Source organism: Limulus polyphemus, unplaced genomic scaffold (assembly GCF_000517525.1).
Source record: "Limulus polyphemus unplaced genomic scaffold, Limulus_polyphemus-2.1.2 Scaffold1041, whole genome shotgun sequence".
NCBI lineage: Eukaryota > Metazoa > Arthropoda > Merostomata > Xiphosura > Limulidae > Limulus > Limulus polyphemus.
Window position 1 is genome coordinate 34,174 of NW_013666651.1, and position 14,625 is coordinate 48,798.

Sequence of the window (14,625 nt, forward strand, 5' to 3'; positions counted from 1 at the left end):
GTTTTTCAATAACATGTTTATTCTTTAATGATGGCAAGCTTGTTATATTCAAGATTAAGGTATTAACAGGATGTTGCGTTACTGTCCTTACACCTTAAAGCGATAATTATCAATCACCAACCACTAGGTAGGAGATTGTCATGGCAACTGGTGAGCTTCCTTCTCCAATGCAATTTCTATAGCTTGAAGAAAAATTTTCAACTGAGCAGGCGCCACCTAAAATTACCTTAGCGCGCAGCCGCGAGCCTCGATAACACGAAATAAACAGAGGGCAGTGTTAAATAACGATAAAACCTAGCAAGCAGTACAAGCCGCGTGAAGCAGCACGTGCGGAGCTTTAAGCAAAGCCGAAATGAGCCTGAAATGCTGGATGATGAACACGTTCCGAATGGGAAGACGCAAGGAGATGCGTAGTCTTAGCAAACTAGCTTCTTTGGAAGAGTAAAAAAATATATACCTGTGGTAAGCTAGCTTCTAATTACCGAACACATAATACTTGCATAGCTAAAAACAGAAGTTAGTATACACTGTAACTGCATCTTTGTTAACAACGGGCGTTAATAAATCGTTGTTGCAAATGAATTGTAAGAGAACAAACTTATAACCTTAAATATGTTAAATAAATAAAGTATTTAATGTTCATGGAGTAAATTAATGAAATATATATAATTAATTATTTAACAATTCTAACCTAAATTAATCGATGAGTGTACTGTATATTATACGAAACGTACAGAAATTATAATCACGAAGAAATAATTATTTCGATTTCATGTTTTCAGTCTAAACCAGATTATCTAATAGTGTATTACTTTAACGTTTGTTGAAGCCTAAAGTTAAACATCTGACGAGATATGTTTGACAGATAATGTAGTCACGCGTTTTATTCTTAAGGATTAAGACTCCCTAGCAAAGATTTTTTGACATAAATGCTCTGATGATTCGCATGGTAGTCAAAAGGATAATGAAAAAAAATGAAGAAACCAGAAATCAAAAGCTTTTAATCCACCAAAATCAGTGAAACCAGAATTTTACTAAAACATAATATTAAAAGACACAACGTTGTTGTTTTGTTGTTTTTTTTCTTTAGCTGTCGAAAGTAATTCTTTGAGCGAGTAGAGTCCTTTAACAACCTGTATGGTAAGAACATCTTAAAAGACTCACTCGGAAGTTGTTTCTAATTAGTCGGGGTTCAGATCCTGAGCGAATAAAATTCTTTAAGGATTCACCTCAATTATTTCTAACTTAACTTTAACTGAGTAATGCAATTTAACGACCAATCTGTTTTAGTTTTTGTCTCTCTATAGATAGAGTTAAAATTCACTGGCAGGTGACAAATAAAACTTTATAAATACCAGGTTATTGGCTGAAAGACTGAGTTTAAGTTTAACCTTAAAAAAAATGAAATAGGCTGGTGAATTACAATTATACTCCTCTATAGACTAACCTGGTGAGAGGATTAACTGAACTATAACGATTCACCCAGTGAGAGGATTAACTTAACTATAACGATTCACCCAGTGAGAGGATTAACTGAACTATAACGACTCACCTAGTGAGAAGATTAACTTAACTATAACGATTCACCCAGTGAGAGGATTAACTTAACTATAACGATTCACCCAGTGAGAGGATTAACTGAACTATAACGACTCACCTAGTGAGAGGATTAACTTAACTATAACGACTCACCTGGTGAGAGGATTAACTGAACTATAACGACTCACCTAGTGAGAGGATTAACTTAAGTATAACGACTCACCTAGTGAGAGGATTAACTTAACTATAACGACTCACCTGGTGAGAGGATTAACTGAACTATAATGATTCACCCAGTGAGAGGATTAACTGAACTATAACGACTCACCTAGTGAGAGGATTAACTGAACTAAAACGACTCACCTAGTGAGAGGATTAACTTAACTATAACGACTCACCTAGTGAGAGGATTAACTGAACTATAACGATTTACCCAGTGAGAGGATTAATTGAAGTATAACGACTCACCTAGTGAGAGGATTAACTGAAGTATAACTTCTTAATTATAGATGATAGACTAGAGTGAAGCCATTCTTAATTATAACTGATAGACTAGAGTGAAGCCATTCTTAATTATAACTGATAGACTAGAGTGAAGCCATTCTTAATCATAACTGATAGACTAGAGTGAAAGGCTGTTATTGAACAACCTTCGCCGTCATATTTTGGACTACTCTTGTTTCTCTCAATTGTGGGATTTTGCCATTACTCTTATAGCGCTCTCACTCCCAAAGTGCAGAGCGTGTTTCTGTGAAGCAGTGGGACTGAATAGCGAACCTAAAACATGACCAGTCCTTTTCTGGGGGGGCTCTACTATTCATTATATTGTTCATAGTTACATTATTATGACCATATTATGTTTTGTAAGAATTATATTGACTATCCTTCTGCCCGTATTATATGTTTTTATGTTTATACCTTATATGTTATTGTGTATCATTTTATGTATTTATGTTTATGTCACTTATTATATTGCCATATCATTCAATGGTATGCTTATATCACTTATTTTGGTGGTCATATATCATATATCGGTTTCTATATATCCCTTATTTTTATAGTCATATATCATACATTGTTATTTTATATCCCTTATTCTTATTGCCATATCATTCATTGGTGTCTTTATATCACTTACTTTTATGGCCACATACCATACATTAGTATGTCTATATATATTATTTTGATGATTATATCACACAGTTATGTGTTTATATGATCGTGTGTTGTTGTTTTTCCACACTATAAAACTGCTTTTTTATTCATTTTGTTTTAATCACACTTTCACAATTTGAGAAAAAAAAATACGTTTCTAAACATCTTAATTTTTTCTCGTCTACTTTGTTTGAATGAAGACCTTTTGCTATAATAATGTTATGTACTTATTTCTATATGTCACTATCCGCATCAATGCTTATTGCAGTCTTAATACTTGTAGAAATTCTATAACTGCTATATTAATCCAATAATTTACAGTTGGAGCAGCGCGCGAGAGAGAGGGAGAGAAAGAAAATACTTATAATACTTTGCTGTTCAGCCAACCATGGTGGTCAAATATGTTCTAACTGTCACTACGATACTAACAACGACATCATAAGGATGTGTTTTCATCTTATAATTCGTTCGTTATAATTTGGATGAGGGGCTGTTTGTAAGTACGGAATCGTCACCAGACAGCGGAGAATAATAAGAGATGCAACTGAGGACCGCCCATTGGATCTCCGTGGCAGACAATAATGACATTCTAATCAGCCTGTACTCCTGAAAAAAAACACTAAGTTTAAATATATGTGCAGACTGGGTGATTCTTATTTGTTCAGACACTTTCATGGAAGAGAGTGTTATCGACCAGTGCGTGCAGAAAGCGAATGAATATTGCTGCCATGCGAAGCGCAAACATAGGTTCTTAATTAACTTTGTTTTCGTATGCCACACGCGAGTAAGGTTTTCATGGAAAAGTTTACTCAGATTAAATACTAAACCACCAGGAATACAATCTTCCGTATAGGTACAGTGACATACCTCATGATTAACTACGCCACCTGGAGAAACGCTCAGTGAAACTTTGAACAGTTATCTATGATCGGATATTTAAAATAGTGTTAATTAAAGGGTTGGTGTGTATTTTCAAGTGACACAAGCATGTTAGTCACCTATTCATTCTGTACGTAGTGCAGAGTGACAGTTGGAATTTGTCCTTTAAAAATGCCCCCCCCCCCCTCAGTGGCACAGCGGTATGTCTGCGGACTTACAACACTAGAAACCGGGTTTCGATACCCGTGGCGGCAGAGTACAGATAGTCCTTGTGCAGCTTTGTGCATAATTAAAAACAAACAAACCTTTAAAAATATCTTCGAATATGAAAATTATAAAAACGTGAAGTGTAACGTATCTAAACGGAAAACGAAAAATAAAACCTGAACTGATTCCGTAACCACTTGATTTATTACAAAACAAGTTTCAAAAAAATATCAAACTGGCACCGCTGTACAAACATACCGTAAACTTTCCTGCATTTAAATAGTGACAACCCAGTAGTTGAGAGCATTTTGTCTTATACATTGTGGTATCCTATATCTGTTATACTGTAAAATGTACAGATGATGTATTATTAGTTTTACGGTAGACACTGTTTTTCTATAAATCGAGTTTCGATACCTGCTGTGAGAAAACATAGCTAGTCCATTGTGTAGCTTTGCGCCTAACAACAAAATAACAAAGAAATAAATTTATGTAGATAGTATTTTTTTAAATCTGTTAAAAAATAAATATGCAGCTAAACGCTTCATTGTATAATGTTTCTAAGAATTTGGCATCTCAGATTAGCCATCCACAACTTAATAGTTTCTTTCTGGTGTATGAGCTAAAATTCCCTAGCCCGTCATTGGTTAATCACTAAAAGAAGGAAACAACAGAAACAAGAATAACAAAAAAATTAACGTGTTAAATTTGATGACTGTTAAATCTACGTTTTCGTCGTCACTCGTGCCTACCAGGAAGAAAATAACCCTTCTAGAAACATGCATATATCTTAAAACGTTCACAAATATTTGCCACTATTGAGGATGAAAATCAAGACCCCCTTCTCATACCAAAAACACGCATCTAATCAGTATTCCACACCCACTGTAGCTCAACAGTAAGCGTGGGGGATTAATACCCTAACATTTGAGATTCGACCCATGCAGTTAACACAGCTCATTTTGCATCTTTGCACTTAAACAAAAACACATTTTTTGGTATTCAAAGTTCTTTGTTGTTAATCGCAAAGCAACACAATGGACCGTGTTGTGCTCAACATAAGTATCGAGCCCCGATTTTTAGCGTTACAAGCTCTCAGATTTAGCGCTGAACCGCCAGGGGGCTACTTAAAGTTTTAATTGAAAATATGTTTTAAAAAATACTAAGTTAGTTTTCAGGCGACTATTAAAATACATCAAAGGCATGTTTTAATCTCACAATTTCATGCTTCAAGAGCATATCAAGTTGAATGTGCGCTAGTTGAAATAAGATAATAGAATAATAGTTTAGAATATTTCAGATAAAGAGTAGTGCCGTTTAATAAAGCATGCTGAGACGTATTACTTTAAGCTTGAATTGTTAATATTATCCTTCAATAAGAGCAACTTACCTACTTAGATCAAAAATAAAATACAAAAAACTCTACAATTTCTATAGTTAATTAAAAATACTTTTATTAGGTTCATACCTATAAAGATTATAATGCCTTTTTAATCGGTTGAGTCCCGTCTCAGTGAACGATATTTTCGGCCGTAAATCTATTAATATCTCACGAAGTTCGATCACCTTTTGAGATTTAGACTAGTCCTAAATCCATCTGCTAGCCTAACAATGCAAAGTAATCTCTTTAATAAAGTAGAATAATAATAATGGAAAATACGAAATATAACATTCTTGAAGTGTGATTTGTCGCTTTTCAAAAATTAAATATGTTCAAGTTTTTTGCATTATATACTTTCACTTCATGATAAACTAAGGTAACAAACTGAGAAATACATGATGTGTGGCAACATATTCACGTTGCACTGATATCTAGTTTTATTATTATTTGAAATTATTATTAGTTATTATAGACTATCATGAAGAGTAAGTGTAAAAGGTGAAACCATATAGCTTCATACTAAAAATAAACACGAAACCCAATTTATCATCCAATTCAACACTTGTAACTGTGTATTATACCGTTTTCGGGGGGGAATTCTACCGCTCATTAGTGACCCTGGAAAGTGAGAAATCGAAGGAACAAGACTGGTTTTCATGTAGCACCCCCCTCCCCTCAGTGAGCTAGCAGGCTTACAATGCTACAAACCTGGTTTTGATACCCGTGGTTTGTAGAGAACAGATAACCCTTTGTGTAGCTTTGTGCTTAACAACAACCACACCAAGCTATATAGTTATAAAGTTTATATTATATGTATGGTGTTTTGTGTTGTCCATCACTCACCACAGAGAACTTGTATTAATATATTTGGTATTTTAAACAGCTTCTCTATTGAATAATTCAGACGAATAATTTATTATCATCAGTGCTACATAAATTTCAAATCCTAAATAAATACATGTTAATTTTTTTGAGTAAAAGAAAACTCAAAACACCCCACATATTATATAGCTTCTTGATTTTGAAAACTAACAAAATGCGTTATTTTTAATTTTCCTAATATGTGTATGTACTAATAGAAAGTATTGTACACAGTTATTTCAGTGTAAAAATATCACTTTTCACGTGCATTTTCGTGATATTAGTTTCTGAGTACAAGCTACAATTTTTTACGTCAACCTGTTAATAATATGTCAGATGTTTTTAGCTCCCATTCTCTATACAAGTTTCCTTTTTTAATTTATACGTAGCTTTCCATCTCATTAGAAAAGCAATTTTCATACACATAATATGTATACCAGCTTTTCTATTAAAATGTAAAACAATATAATTTCAAAACGCGCCACACACCAATTAATATGCAGGAAGACGATGTAGCACGGAAATTAACATAAGTGTTTGAAACAGAACAGCCAGAATTACTGACCTTTACAATAGATGCTTATCAATAATTCCATGAATATGCACAGAGGCAACGAAACATTTGATATATAAAGTCTGAATACACGGGAAAGAAACGTCTAAACAGATGAGGTGTTTCTGTTTCAAATGCGTTATTAAATCCTTCTGTAAATAAACTAAGCACGATCCTAAACGCCATAGGTGCCCGGTTTCTAACAGTCTATTTATCACATTTGATACGACTGTTTTACCATTGTTATTATGTAATATATGTATTTTTTTATTGTGTTAATTAGTAGAACAAGTTATGAAACTGTTACTATGGAAATCTTGAGAAACAACTGAAAATGTTTACACCATTCTCCTTTACAATAAAAAAATTGTATTTTTAAGAAGCTGCTTTGAACAAGTAATCTAAATAATCCTTATTTTGGGTTTTTCGTTCGTCATTATCTTGGTCATGGATTTGTGTTTTGCATGATACATGGGATGGTTTACACAGAACCTTTCTATTGATTTTTGTAACCACCATACAGTAAACCATGCTGGGAAAAGAAAGTAATACAACCACCGAAGTCAGCTACCCACAAAATATCCTCTAAGGAAAATCTCTGTATTAACCCGTGTGACTGTAGAAGGTCTTTCTTAGAACAATATTTGTGGCAATCCCTGCTACACACAAAATATCCTCTAAGAAAAATCTCTATATTAACCCGTGTGACTGTAGAAGGTGTTTCTTAGAACAATATTTGTGGTAATCCCTGCTACACACAAAATATCCTCTAAGAAAAATCTCTGTATTAACCCGTGTGACTGTAGAAGGTCTTTTTTAGAACAATATTTGTGGTAATCCCTGCTACACACAAAATATCCTCTAAGAAAAATCTCTGTATTAACCCGTGTGACTGTAGAAGGTCTTTCTTAGAACAATATTTGTGGTAATCCCTGCTACACACAAAATATCCTCTAAGGAAAATCTCTGTATTAACCCGTGTGACTGTAGAAGGTCTTTTTTAGAATAATATTTGTTGTAATCCCTGTTAAAAAACAAAACATCCTGCCACAATAATTTCTACAGCAATCCTTGCTATTGCCAGAAAGTTTACGGATTTACAACGCTAAAATTCGGGGTTCAATTCCTCACTGTGAGCACAGCAGATAGCCCAATGTGACTTTGCTCTAAAACAAACAAACGGACGAACGAAGAGCATTTTATTAAAACAAGTACCATCTGCAACTCGTGGAAAATTCAATCAGAACTCTGATCAGGTTATCGTTAAACTATGGTTGTGGCACAAAAGACGTGCTAATCTAATTTCTGAGAAAACATGATTCTAACAACATATCTTATCAGAGCGATGTTTGAAAATGTATCCATACAAACACGTAATTTAGCCAGAATGGTATCAGGAGTGAAAAAATCACTGACACGGAAAAAAATGTCTGTTAAAAAGATTCCATTTCGAGAAATAACTCTACTCATTAGCTGCAAATCCTACACAAAAGCTTTTCTTTTGTTTTCTAGACACCACAACTCCTTTGTTGCTGAAGTATCTCAACAAAGTTACACTTAGTTAGACAGGAAGAAGAAGTAAAACATCGATTACCTACATTTTTTTTTCTGCTGCTTTGTGGTCTTTCCGAAATTGTGAATTGCTGGCTTCTGTGTTTCTTGCGTGTAAAATGTTTCCACAAAAATCATTTGACGTCGAAATGATCGAATTTGACAAAAACACTAAACCAAGTAAATAAATTTTCGGACCGTCAAACTTTAAATATTTGGTTCTATAAAAACAAAAAAATGAGGTCTGAAATGGGTATTGTTGAATTACAATATTTAGTACAACTGCAAAGTGGAAATATTATAATCCTGCTTACCAGTGACGAATAAATAAATACTGCTTAACCGTTGAAATTATTGTAAGGGTTGTACAATTTGAAGAGAGAAAAAACAACATAATTTGCATCTTTTGTGTGTGTGTGTGTGTGTGTGTGTTTTCGATAGGATAACCACGGTAAAAACAAATTGGAATTTTATAGCTGAACAGCACCTTATGCGTGCGCAGGCAAAATGATTAGGTTAGACACTTTTAAGATACAGATGTAGTCGTCCCTAATTTTAGATTTATTAACTAAATAACGCAATCATCCTGCATCATCCGTTGCCACATGGATTTGGACTGACTGTCTAAATCAAATAATATGGTTCACAGTCATTTTTTATAATGCGCCTTGACCTGAACGTGGTCTGTTGGTAAGTGAACCGGATTGTGAATCCTAGGGTCCATGCCTCGTGTACTATTGCTGTAAAATGGTGTTTCGCCCTTTGGGACAGTGGATGCGATATAGTAGTATCATTTGAATCCCTAGGCAGAATGCTAAGGATAGGCGACATAGATGTCAAATTCTCAGAAACCCGGTGTAAGTAGTATGCCTAAGGTGTCAGTCAAGCTGTTTCCAGCCATCTAATCCATTACAGTAGCTCAAGAGTCGACAGTGGGTGGGTTGTGTTGATTAGCTGCCTTGTCGCTAGTCTATCTAAATTAGGAACGGCTAATGCAGATAATCCCCATTTAGCTTTGCGCGAAATTCAACGTACAAACGAACAACAGAACAATGTTAAGTTCTTAACGCCGTGATGTAAGAATGTAACCGTAGGTTACCTAATAGCATAAAAAAACAAACTTCCAACAGTCATGTCTTAAGGATGTAACTATCCGTTATAACACGGTGTCAACACATGTTCTAACAGTCGAGTTATAAAAAAGTGGAGAACGATTTGACTGTGTGAAGGCTGATGTGTGTTTGTACTTAAAAATATCCTCTATAGAAACTTGGAACGTATGTGAAACGAAATAAAAACAAGTAGTTTTGGAGATGACATTTTCAAATAAAGAAACTAAGAAATGCGCTTTGATCCCTAACAAATTAATTATCAAGATTATTCGGTACACGCAAGTAAGCACGCTCTGCTAATTAGCTAACAGCAGCAAATCGTTAATTATGCTCTATTTTCTAGTACAATAGGTTTATTGTTATCTCGTCATCATAAGAGGCTGTTACAAGTCTTCCTCTTGGTATATGTAATTTGGAGATTAAAGTTTTCTGAAAATAATAATAATTCATAAACGTTCGTTAGTAGGTCTCTTCTATTCCCAATCGGAGGTATTTTGATTTATTTCTTATTGTTGTTGTTTATTTTACGATGTGTAAAAATTATCCGAAAATTGTATAATTTCTATTTATCCAGCACCATATTATAAGGATCTTTAGTAATATATTTTTTCTACCTGAATGTTGTTTTGAATTAAGCACAAAGCTACAGAATGGGATACCTGTGCTCTGCCCACCATGGGTATCGAAACCCGTATTCTAGCGTTGTAAGTCCACAGACATACCGCTGTGCTACTGGAGGGCTATTATATTGTTTGATTGTTTGTAATTAAGCACAAAGCTACACAATGGGCTGCTATCTGTGCTCTGCCCACCACGGGTATAGAAACCCGGATTCTAGCGTTGTAAGTTCCCAGACATACCTCTGTGCCACTGGGGGCGTTGTTTTGATGTTTTAAAAACAGTTTTATATATTTTCCTAAAAAAACTAGTATTTTTTTAGGAGATATAATGAAATATGAATCATTAGTTTTCAATAATATATCTAACGAAATTATGATTTGTGTGATTATCTGAATATTCTTTCCTGACAAAAAGCCTTATCGAGGTTATAAGAAAAATATTCCCAACTTTTTACATGAGCAGTTTTTTTTCTACTTTGGCTAATTGACATTTCATGATATACCTAACTTTCCCGAGACAACTAATGCTATACAAAAAGAGTTCTATGCTGTTTCTCTATTTTGGCTGATATTTCAGAAGACAACATAATGCTACATGAAAGTTCTTTGCTGTTTCTCTATTTTGGCTGATATTTCAGAAGACAACATAATGCTACATGAAAGTTCTTTGCCGTTTGTCTATTATGACTGATATTTCAGAAGACAACTTGATGCTGCACGAAAGTTCCATGCTGTTTGTCTATTTTGACTGATATTTAAGAAGACAACTTAATGCTACATGAAAATTCCATGTTATTTGTCTATTTTGACTGATATTTAAGAAGACAACTTAATGCTACACGAAAGTTCTGTGCTGTTTGTATATTCTGACTGATATTTCAGAAGAGAACATAATGCTACACGAAAGTTCCATGCTGTTTGTCTATTCTGACTGATATTTCAGAAGACAACACAATGCTACACGAAAATTCCATGTTGTTTGTCTATTTTGACTGATATTTAAGAAGACAACATAATGCTACACGAAAGTTCCATGCTGTTTGTCTATTCTGACTGATATTTCAGAAGAGAACATAATGCTACACGAAAGTTATTTGCTGTTTGTCTATTTTGACTGATATTTCAGAAGACAACTTAATGCTACACGAAAGTTCTATGCTGTTTGTCTATTTTGACTGATATTTCAGAAGACAACATAATGCTACACGAAAGTTCCATGCTGTTTGTCTATTCTGACTGATATTTCAGAAGACAACATAACGCTACACGAAAGTTATTTGCTGTTTGTCTATTTTGACTGATATTTCAGAAGACAACTTGATGCTACACGAAAATTCCATGCTGTTTTTCTGTTTTGACTGATATTTCAAAAGACAACATAATGCTACAGGAAAGTTCTATGTTGTTTGTCTATTCTGACTGATATTTCAGAAGACAACTTAATGCTACATGAAAGTTCTATGACGTTTGTCTATTCTGACTGATATTTCAGAAGACAACTTAATGCTATAGCAAAGTTCTATGTTGTTTGTCTATTTTGACTGATATTTCAGAAGACAACCTAATGCTTCACGAAAGTTCTATGCTGTTTGTCTATTTTGACTGATAGTTATGATCAATGTTTTCTCTAATTTTTTCAATCCAAGTGCACAATGAACTTTTTTCATGTGCACCAGTATCAAGACAATGTGCAAATTTGCGCTACCTAGGTTTTTTTTGGGGGGGTGGAGGGGTGGGGGGTATTTTTAAACAATCAACCTTATTGAATCATTTGGTCACTTTGCAATGCTACCAATTGATTATTTAGGCTTTAGGCCTATCGACTGCCAGGGTCATTAAGGCCGTCAACGTGTTGAGACTCCTCACCATTATTGAGGAAGTGCGCGGCTGAAATGATTAAGTGCGCGGCATTTGATTTGTTGTTATGCAGCTGTGCAACTTAGAGGGAACACTGGTTATGATACATTTAGTTCTACGCAAGAGTTCGAGGCTAATGCTGCACAAAATGCAGAATTTCGAGATTATGTTACCCTGTAATTGAGTAAAGATATTTAAGATTCAACAAGTTAGCGCTAAATGGTATAATGCACTGTGGCCACAGAGAAGATTGAATTCCAAAGTGCAAATCATCTATTATTAATATTCATATTTTATGGTTGTTTCACAAAATAAATAGAAAAAAAGAGTATACTTTAAGACTAGAGCGGAATTAATTCATAACAATTCTGCTGTTTGTTCTTTAGCCCTACTTTTATGACTAAAATCTTGTCTGAAAGCAGTATATGAAAACAATGGCTTTTTAGCCATTGATATAGCCATTAATAAGAATTTCTAAGAATGTTTTTAAATATGCCAACCACGATAAGGCCTTTCGTACGATACCAGCGATCTTCGTGTCTGCCTAGATACGATATGGTTGAGACTATTTATGTTAAGAAACTACTGAACAGCAAGAGTTAAGGTGTTAACTGGATCAAGTTGGTGAAATGTAATTTTTCATCAACTGTATTTATGTCACAATCCATCAGAATTAGGAAAGGATTTTTTTTAACCTTAAATTATTTATGATTTTTAATACTATGCATTATTAGCTAACTCATGTACTCGTTGAACGCACGAGGTAGCTGACGTATCCACTCAGCACACTTGGAAAACATAGGACCCCCAGGAACTGATCCGAATGCAGACCCCTATATCACTCCTTCGGGGATCATAATGGAGAATGGCAAGCCTGTTTCAGACCAAAACAGCATGGAGAGCACATAGGAACACCGGGAGTCAGATCCTAACACCTCCCTCTCCTCCCCCTCACGTCAGTCCCAAGGTCCTCTAATGGTACGTGCCAGGCCCAGGACAATTGTTGCAGAAGTACTCTAGCTGTGTGTAGATACACGCACACACAGACTTTTATCAAGTAATGGTGTAAATTGTTATTTTCTTAAATTAACCTGCTGATTATTCAGAAAAGCTGATGAGCCAGCAAGCTAGTCCTTTTGATCATAAAGCTGGTCAAGTGATCACAGTGCCAACGGGAAAAAACATCCACATTATTATTGTTATTTATTAATAAGAATTTCCGGGTGAAGATAAAGAAGAGTGAACGGAGTCATCCTAGAATTGTGATGGTTTCGTGGATTTTTCTTTCAATAGATGAAGCCTGTTTAATGACCTATCACGAAGGTTTATGAATACATATATGAATTGCAACTTGCAAAGAAACAAACTACTGAACTAGGCTAGAAGGAAGATGGTGGACAGACCTTTCCTAAAACTGTTTGTCTCTGCTTTCCGTATTTCTGTTCTTAATGCTAAACCTAAAATACGGTACTCTGTCATATTAGAAACATGAAACTACCTTCACTGTTAGTTTTCATATAAAACACCCATACTTGTAGCCTAAAAACTAGTAATTCGTAGCCAGACCTATTATCATACACATTTTAAACATGAAACTACCTTCACTGTTGTGTCTTTGTGTAAAACATTCATATTTGTACCTTAAAAGCTAGTAAGACGTAGCCAGACCTATTATCATACACATTTTAAACATGAAACTACCTTCACTGTTGTGTCTTTGTGTAAAACATTCATATTTGTACCTTAAAAACTAGTAAGATGTAGCCAGATCCTTTACCACACATAATATAAGTAGAGGCTTTAGCGCAAATAAAAAACATGGGGCATTTTTAACGACTTTTTAGTATTGATAATTTTCTATATACTTCAATATATGTCAAATCAAAATCAACAATTGAGTTAAGAAAATCGTAACACGAAACAAATCAAGATTCTGATAAATTTATGCTATTTAAAATCATTTATTATAACCACAGTTATATACCCACAAAACCGATGCTATAAGTGGACCTTTCATATAACTACTCTGTTCTCAGCCACGAATTATTTATATCTTGGTAAGTGAATACGTGGTAATCAGAAAGTTATTGTCATTTGAACGTGTGGTCGCTAAAATATTTTTGTCATATTAATCTGAAACATTCAGAAATATTTGGTGATATGAAAGTGTGGTAACCAGAAATATTTTTATTATATAAATTTGTAGAAACCAGAAATATTTTGTCATAAGAAAATCTGGTAACCAAAAATAATTTGCCATATATATGTGTGATAACCATAAAGGTATAGTAACACGAATGTGTGTTAGATATGTTTGGTGACATGAACGTACATAAAGGTACAGTAACACGAATGTGTGTTAGATATGTTTGATGACATGAACGTAAATAAAGGTATAGAAACACGAATGTGTGTTAGATATGTTTGGTGACATAAACGTACATAAAGGTACAGTAACACGAATGTGCGTTAGATATGTTTGGTGACATGAACGTACATAAAAGTATAGTAACACGAATGTGTGTTAGATGTTTGGTGACATGAACGTACATAAAGATATAGTAACACGAATGTGTGTTAGATATGTTTGGTGACATAAACGTACATAAAGGTACAGTAACACGAATGTGCGTTAGATATGTTTGATGACATGAACGTACATAAAGGTATAGTAACACGAATGTGTGTTAGATATGTTTGGTGACATAAACGTACATAAAGGTACAGTAACACGAATGTGTGTTAGATATGTTTGGTGACATAAACGTACATAAAGGTATAGTAACACGAATGTGTGTTAGATGTTTGGTGACATGAACGTACATAAAGGTATAGTAACACGAATGTGTGTTAGATATGTTTGGTGACATGAACGTAAATAAAGGTATAGTAACACGAATGTGTGTTAGA

The 14,625-nt window shown here is 34.3% G+C and overlaps 1 protein-coding gene across 2 annotated transcripts in view; it reads left to right on the top strand.

Annotated features, from left to right (window-relative positions):
• Positions 1-301: 301 nt before the first annotated feature.
• Positions 302-14,625, top strand: part of LOC106461835 (histamine H2 receptor-like) — a 62,105-nt gene continuing 47,781 nt past the window's right edge. For both annotated transcript variants that reach the window (XM_013921693.2, XM_022388912.1), the window contains exon 1: positions 302-462. The gene's annotated coding sequence lies outside the window, so the exon portion shown is untranslated. The remainder of the gene's footprint in view (positions 463-14,625) is intronic.